Source organism: Impatiens glandulifera, chromosome 1 (assembly GCF_907164915.1).
Source record: "Impatiens glandulifera chromosome 1, dImpGla2.1, whole genome shotgun sequence".
NCBI lineage: Eukaryota > Viridiplantae > Streptophyta > Magnoliopsida > Ericales > Balsaminaceae > Impatiens > Impatiens glandulifera.
This window is the reverse complement of record NC_061862.1, coordinates 117,480,629-117,489,257: the sequence shown is the minus strand read 5'-3', so window position 1 is coordinate 117,489,257 and position 8,629 is coordinate 117,480,629.

Genomic DNA, 8,629 nt, shown 5'->3' with positions numbered 1-8,629 from the left:
GTGACACTTCATTGTTTCTTGCTTCTCCACAAGCTTCGTCACCTCGTAACTTCTTGCGAACATACTTTGGTTTCACCACGTGAGATGTTGAGCATATATTGGTGAGTGGAGACATCAACTTGAAAAGGTGGACTGAGGTGATCATGCATGTTGAAGATGTGGAATAAGCAATTATCCACCACAAAATGACAATGATGATACTCCTTGCTCATTTCCTGTTGCGTCCATTAGAATCTCAATTCTTAAGGACCTTCAGCGTGACTCCTTGAGGTCGTTTTCTACATGGAGCACACTTCATTAGTTTAACGAGATTAGTTCTTGTTGAGACTCTTATAGGGGTCATTAATACTCCTCGTCTTTCCTATCATCTCTTCCAAAGGGGATCTCCCTTGGTGCTCTATATTTGGATTTTAGAGAAATTCAACTTTCTACTCAAAGTAGAGTATCCTTATTCTTCCTTTGCTGCTTTGCAAGCGCAAATGATATACGATGTCGATCCATTCTATCATATTAAGAATGATCACCCTATTGCGTACCTTGTATCATGGTATCATTTAAAAATGATAGTCCTTTTATCATCCTAATGGGGCTTGAAGAAGTCCCATCATATTATACCTTACCTCTCTTTTGTTAGTTTGGGAGGAGTAGAGAGATATCTTTGGTGAATACATTGGTTCACGATGATGGGAACATCTAGAATGCACTGTATGACGCATACATGGATATGTGGAGTAGAACTCACATTCTTATTTTGCCACGTAGTTGGATAAGTCACATTGATGCAACTGAAGAATTACTGGAATCATCAGAAGAGGAGGATGAAATAAAAGACGACGAAACATATTCCTATAGTTTTACTTTCTGTTTATCTTATTACGTATCAATTTACTATGTGTATGCACTCTTTGTGTACACGTGTACTAGCTATTTTCTATTTGTACGAACTATTTATTTTAATAATATTATGGATTTATAAATTTAGTAAATATTTCTATTATAAGACAAGATGTGCATGATGGACAACATGGGTTGCCACACAATTAATCAAGTAATTTTGTTAAATTGCTCATAAATATGTGATGATGTTGTTTGTGATCTGTTTCTTAAATACACACATCTGCATTAGAAGAAATGGACACTCATAGTCATAGGAATTTAGAAGACTTATAGGATTCTAATCAGACCCTCTTAATTCTTTAAATTCAGAGAATGCATATGCTTGATCAAGAGACGCTATCTTCTTACATAGGACTTTGTAGGAGCCTTCGTGCGTTTTGTGAGTATCTGGCTTGGATAATTTTGTGTCCTTGGTTGATACTCCAATCGATGCCTCTAACATGATCCAGATGTATGAGAGATGGTGCAGTGATACTCGTACCTTCGTTATCGGGTGTCATCACATATCCATTAATGTTGAGGAGTTCAGGCTATTCTCATGCCTCGATCCTTGAAGATCATATATCTTCATCCTTTAGAGTACGTCACTACTGTGCAATAGTGGCTCAACTTTTGTTACAACTTTAATAGGGACTCTTTATGTTCCCTAATTCGCAATAAAGGCCTGAACTTGATCTCATGCCATCGTTGTTTCCAGCACCTTTTGCTCAAAGAAACTAGAGTCCATTTTTGACACAAAGTGACAATCGTTCTCTTCTCCCATCTCTTGTTGCATCCAGATGCGCACCAAAAATCTTATGCTCGTATTCAGGAAGTGGTCTGTCGCTTGGAAAATGATCGTAATGACCTCAAAGTGATGGTCGTTCTCTTAGTTCTTGCTGAAACTATACTTGGATTAGACCAGATGGCTAAAGGTCAATCGAACATGTCTCAAAGGGGTTCGCCCCTACTTCTGTATGTCTAAATGGTAGAAAAGCTTAGTCTTCTTCCACCAACAATTAATTTTTTCTACTTTTCTCATTCTTATCGACTTGAGAAAATACTTCAGCAAGTTTCAAGGGTAGATGATATCAATGATGATTATCGTATCAATTTCATTGTTCCCTCGTACCGCATCAAGAGTGATATATATGAAATGAATGAGTCTTCTCATATTCTGCTTATTGATCTTGAGAAGATTATTTTGTATTGTACTCATCATCTTTTCTAACAGCTCATTACAGAACATGAAATCCCGATGCATGGTCATTCCTTTACAAAGAAGGTGCTCTTATGGACAACGTATGTAGTGCTTATGAAGACACATGGAGTGGTTCCCGTAAGATCAAATTTCCTACGTCTCGGATGGAAGATACCAAGGACGATGAGTCCCTATACTGTTCTAGAGCTGGTCTTTCTATTTCTTCTCTTTTCTATGAGATGTACGACGTCAAGGAGGAAAGGCTGGACATTGAGATTATGATGCTTTTAGTCCATCATGACATTTCTTTCGGAAGCATGTGGCTTCATTGACGACAACAGGCTCACCTAGATCACTTATAACCTTAACTCTTAGTGTTAGGTTTAAGTTTTAATATTATATAGTTCAATGTACAATCTTTATGTACACAAGTAACCATAATTGTGTCATAATCATCTCTCATAATGTATTCTCAATGAATAAACATAGATTTCTTAATTTTAGTGTCCATTTCTATTATTAGGACATGGCTGCATGATTTATGACATGTTTGATTGAAGCCAATGAAATTAGAATGCGAAAAATTAAAACTATATTAATGATGTTTTTTTTTCTCGGTCTTTTCTTATTCTTCATTCTCGTCACAAATCTCGGGTCAATAAATGTTCATCTTTATTAAAACTAAAAATGAAAAAGGATTGGACCCATGTGCTATCAATGTTGAAGCTGAGATGCAATAGGTAAAGCTCATGTTCTTGAAAGTTATTGCCAAAATTACTTCGATGATTCTCAGGATTCATGATGGGTCAACAGATAAAACCAAGACCGGTCCTAGTCTTAGAGATGCTTTTGTCTTAGATGCGTTCTATGGACCTCGAATGGATCAGTCTTCCTCGAGTAAAGGCTATCCATGTCAGATGCCAAGTATTGAGTCCTCATTAAATGATGCACAGTCTGAATACGAGGAATGCAATAACGAAGCGGTGGGCAATGCTCCAATGCGATTTTGTCCTACAACTCCGGAGGATGATGAGGTCTTCAACTCAAGACCTTTGAGTATTCTCTAACACCTGTTCAGGTTAATAAATAGAAGCTAATAATAGAGATGGAGGTGGCTCCATTTAGCACGATTGACCATCTTGTCCAAAATCAATGTGAGAATGCTCATTCACTTGAGATCAGTCTAGGGAAAACTTCTCATCACATGGAAGAGGCTCATTTACCCATTGATTTCTAGATGTCCATCATTGCTAAATTTTCAAGTAATGAAGATCGCATATCTCTCCTAAACCTTTATTTGATAGTAGTAAGCTCCTTAGGTCTAGCCTATTCCTTCATCTCTCGTCTTTTTCCCTACTATTTGACGGGTGAAGCTTGGCGTTGATATATTAATGATCATGTTGTTTCTATTTCTCTGTTCAAATATTTTGAATATGCGTTCCTTAAATGTTTTAATTCAAATGTCACGTTTAGATGAACATATGAAAGATTGAAGTAAATGAAACAAGGGAAGCAAGAGACCTTCCAAAAATTCCAGGGATGATGGCATCCTCTAGCTTTCGATTAGGCCTCAACCCTAAAAAATTAGGTGTATGGAACTTCTTCTAGAAAGCCTGAATCAAAAATACCTTTGTGCATGTTGCAACTCTGAACGTTGCAATCATGGCTCAGATCATCTAAATCTGCAATTGGTTAGATGACAATTTTATTGAGACTTAGGGCAAGGAAGACATATACTCTCATTCAAGCTCAGACGAAGACACCGAATGAATGAGAAAGCAAGAGCGAAATGCAAGACAAGACTCAATCCTATCCAAAGATTCGTATAGTTTAGTTTGTCCTTTACGGGCCGAATTCCTATTGTTGCGAACTATTCATTCTTTTTGCTAAATTCGTGTAAGTCAAGTTAGAATATTGACATTTGTTTAAATGTAATATTAAACTTTGTTTTCTCCACATGAATTTGTTAGTTAGACTATTGACATACGCCTCTAAGTTAAAAACCAAAAAGATTAAATTGAACTTGTTTTCAAAAATCCATAGTCTAAACTAGGGGCATTTTGCAAAATCTATGCAATAGTTCGTTTTATCCTCCCCAACCCGTCGAACTTGAGTTACCTACGCTTAGGATACTCTTGGAAAGTCATGTCAATAAATAGGAATGACTCAAATCGAGATACTGTCAATTATCTCTCATAGAGGATAAAATGTTGAATGCTCTATGTAGAACCAAGGCTTATCAACGACGCATGTCGAAAGCTTTCAACAAGAAGGTCAGACATTGACATCTCATAGCAGGAGACCTAGTTCTCTATAAGACCCGAGAACTTCAGGATCCAAAAGGAAAATTACAACCACCGTGAAAATGATCTTATATCATCAAACACGTTTTCTCTAGGGAAGTTGCACGTCTCACCTCAATGGATGACGACGACCTCTCAGCCCCATATAATCTTGACACCCTCAAGAGATACTATGTTTAAAAATAGAAAAGTGAAATCCCTAAGAGTCAGACCTCTTATTTGAGCTATTGTTGTTTCTTGTCCGTCAACTTAGTTATACTAAGCACTGTTCGAGTGGATTGTGATCTATGTTTATATCTGTTAGGATCTAGGTCGCCGCTGGTGGACCGGGGGTTAGACCGGTTAGCGGTTCTCACTCGTAGGGTGGTGGTTAATCCGGTTAGAGATTAACACCGGGGTTTCAATACTACACAACCTGTCACAAACCCTTGAACTAGGTTCAAGCGCGGAAGAGGTTTGCTTTCAGGTTGAAGCTGCACGCTTGTATGATAGGCACGGTCGGTTTCGGATGATGAAGATTTGGAGATGGTGGGTCGGTTTCGGTAATCTGGATATTCGGTATGGTTAGTATAAAGTCGGTTTGAAGCGGTATGGTTAAGTTAGTCGGTTATGTAATGAAGCCGGCAGAAAGTAAATAACACAACAGATTTTATGGATGTTCGGAGATAAAACTCCTACGTCACCCCTTCCTCTCGAAACCACGAGAAGGATATTCACTAAGGAATACAAGTACAAGCCGATCGAGACTTATTTTCTGCTCGATAACACTCTTACAATTTACACCGAAATTGTAGAACACACTTTAACTTTCAACACTTAGGCTTTCTAGAATAGCACACTGTTATCACTTGTAGTAAATGCTCTTAGCTCTCGTTATCCCAATGTATGTCCCACATTTACTCTTCTACAACTGCCTCCTTTTATAGGTGAAATATGCCAACGGTCATATTTCACTGCCTTGAATCTGATTGGCTGATCAGAGGTGCAGTGATTCAGTGTCTCAGAGGTTTAGACCTGCGGTCGTCTCCTCAGACCTGATGGTCAATCTCAGACCTGGTATCCTGTCTCAGACCTGGCGGTCTGTTCATTCGGTGTGTAGGACAAGCCTGCCGGGTTTGTCTTTTACTTGATATAGGCACTGTCTGTTTGGACAGTTGTCTGTACTTTGAAGATTTCCTTTCTGGCTTATCCCGAAGTAGAAGGATCCGGTAGTACTGTTTTTCTGCAGCCTACAGTCTTTCCTCAGACTTGCATGGATATGGAAGTATTCAGTCTGTTCCTTTGGTATCATTCTCAACAGATACCCAAATTGTCTTTTTGTACTGGTCGGTCATTTGACTTGGCCGAATGTCTTTTGGTAGTGATGTAACCGGACTTCTTCCGGTTATTCTTGTCTTGTGGATGATCGGCTGTTTGATGGTTCCGGTTTTGAGCTTTGGCCGATCCTTCCTTTGTGCGGTCACGTTCCGAATACTCTTGATCGGTTTGGTAGCTAGACCGGTTAGGTTTCTTCAGTCAGTTCTCTTGTTCATCCGGTCCGGTTCCTTGTTCCTGCATGGGAAGTTTGTTTAAGTTAGGTTTATTTGAACCGGTCTGAATTTATCTAACAATTTCTCCCTTTTTGATTATTTTATTTAAAATTATCAAAATCATGTAAGTTTGCAACCGTAGGCCGGTTGTTTTGTTTGGCCGGTTTTTGAAAAAAAAACTTAGAGAATTTTCGAAAAAATTTTGAGAGAGAAGTTTTGGAAGAGTCTTTATCTTTTATCTAACAATTTCTCCCTTTTTGATTATTTTATTTAAAATTATCAAAACTAAGTAGAAATGCAAAATAAGGCCGGATTCAAAAATAACTTTATATATATTTATAGATGACCGGAAAAGACAAAACATATAGAAACACTAAGACCAATAAGAAAAAGAAGGATAGTCCCTATTCAGAGTCTGTGAAGTCATAGGCACTCTTCTTTTTCTTCGGTTGCTGTTGCCTGGTCTGTTGGGAGGATCGTTGCCTTTTAGACCGGGACCGCAGCTGTTCTTCGACTTCGTCCTCGACTAGGTCGGCTTGCTGCGAAGTACCCGTAGTGACCGGTTCAGAGATTTCATTGAACATCTCGGCTATCTGAACTTTCTTAGGAGCCTCCCTCTGTCTCTTTTTCGGTGCTGAAGCGGAGGCGGCCGCCTTCTTCTTCTTCTTCTTCTCGTTTTCCTTTGCATAGGCTTCCAGCCTCCGTGCTTCCCTTTCCAACCGTGCGGCATCCTCCGCAGCTCGGTTGGCCACTTTATCAGCAAACCCTGGGAACAGGGCCTCTCCTCTTTGAATTCGCGCGGCTTCCACTTCCGCTTCGGTTAGTTGAGACGATCGCGGCGCCTCTTTATCTTTGCTGACTTCGGCGTCCAGCGCATCCTGGACCCTTTTAGCCACTTGAGCATCAGCCTCTATAGCCGCGGCATCCGCGTTCTCCTTAGCCTTTAGAATTTCGGCCATCTGTTCGGTAAGTGCCTTTACTTCGGCCACGAGATTCTCGTTTGTCTTTTCGAGTTCTGAGACCCAGTTAATTGTCGTGTCGACCCGTTCGAAATCCTTCTTTAAGTCGGAGGTCATAGCCTCCAGAGTTGCGGTTCGCTGAACACATTTTTCGCGCTCACCAGCCTCTTCCCACAGTCCGGCGCCGAGTTCTGAGAGTCGTGCTTGATGTTGATCCAGAAGCTGCTTTGTCACGTCGGTGAACTTTAGGGCCGAATCAATTATGTTGTTGCATCTATCCTTGAATGGTTGAAGCTTGGACACGTCGTGTTCTTGTACGCGGTCATCGATCCGTTCCGATATGGATGCTTCAAGCTTCTGAAGTCGGTCCTCCACCCATTCTTTAGCAGCCCATTCTTTAGTAGGGTCCGAAGCGGTGACTTCCGGTGGTGGGGGAGGCGAGTGCTCGGTGGGATCTGGATCGATTCTCTCACTGGAATTTGTCGGTGCAGCATTTTCATTTGGAGGTTCTAATTGTGCCGCATCCTCTAAGGTCGGTACCTCAACTTCTAATATCGGTACCTCAACCTCCAATATCGGTACCTCAACCTCCCTTGGAGGTGTTGGACAGTTAACTGGAAATTTTTCGATTACCGGAGCAGTATAGACCGGTACTTGCTTTCGGTTGCATATTGCTTCTAGCCGCTCGATTTCTTGACGTATTTCCATTTTGCCTTTTGCAAGCCTTGTTAACACCCGCGGCGCTACGGTGTCCACTGATCCCGTCTCGATGTACTCTTCCTTAATTTTCCGGATGCGCTTTCTTAGTTTCCGAAGTTGGATCCTCGGTATCAGGAGACAGGTTCGGTTTTGTACCTCTTGAATTGTGTTGGATTTTGTGAGGCGCAACATCAGGTCCTCTACTACCTCCAATCTGTCGATGCATTCCTTTTGCGTGAAGCCCGGTAGGATTTCTTTATATGTTGTACTGAACCGGTGCTCATGCCACTCCAAATATAGCTTTATAACGTCCTCGCCTCGCTTGTCAATGCCCTGAAAGATTTTCTGGGCTAATCTATCGGCCTCGGCCTCTTCGGCCTCTTCCCTCTTCGTGTTGTAGCCTTCATCATTGGCTCCTTTATCAACCCCATCTTCACCCTCGGTGGTCTCAGGGTTGGTGTTTGGTTCGGCATCGTTTGGACTCCGAGCCGACTGATCGTCGTCATTGACCGTTCTATCATTGGTCCTTTCCGTGTCGGTTTCCCTAGAGGCCCACTCCTCATCTTCTGTTTGTTGTGGTGGGTCTACGAAGGTTATCTTTTCTTTCCCCTTTCCTCCGGTCTTTGCTTTTGCCGGGGCATCTTTCTTTGCGGCTCTCTTCTTTCGGCCACCTGTGGTACTGGAGGCCGGCTGTGTTCTTTGAAGAAATTGCCTCGATCTAATGAGGCAACGTTTGGCTACCGCAACACCGGGACCGATGTTGAGATTCAAGTGGAGGAAGATTTTACCGAGGGGCACGGCGTATCCCTACGACCGAGTTGAATCCGGTTTCACCATGTCCATCAGGTTGCTGAACACTGATCTTGCCCAGTTGACCTCTTTTCCCGCCAACAGACCGATTAACATCTTGATTTTGTCCCTTGTGAGGTTGTTGAGGTTTCCTCCCCTTGCCAGGATCGCCCTTGTAAAAATGTCACATATCGGGATATACTCTGGCTTTAGCATTTGCTTGCTCCCGGATGTTTTGACCGGCGCAGTGGTTGCTGATAAAATGTAGCAGGC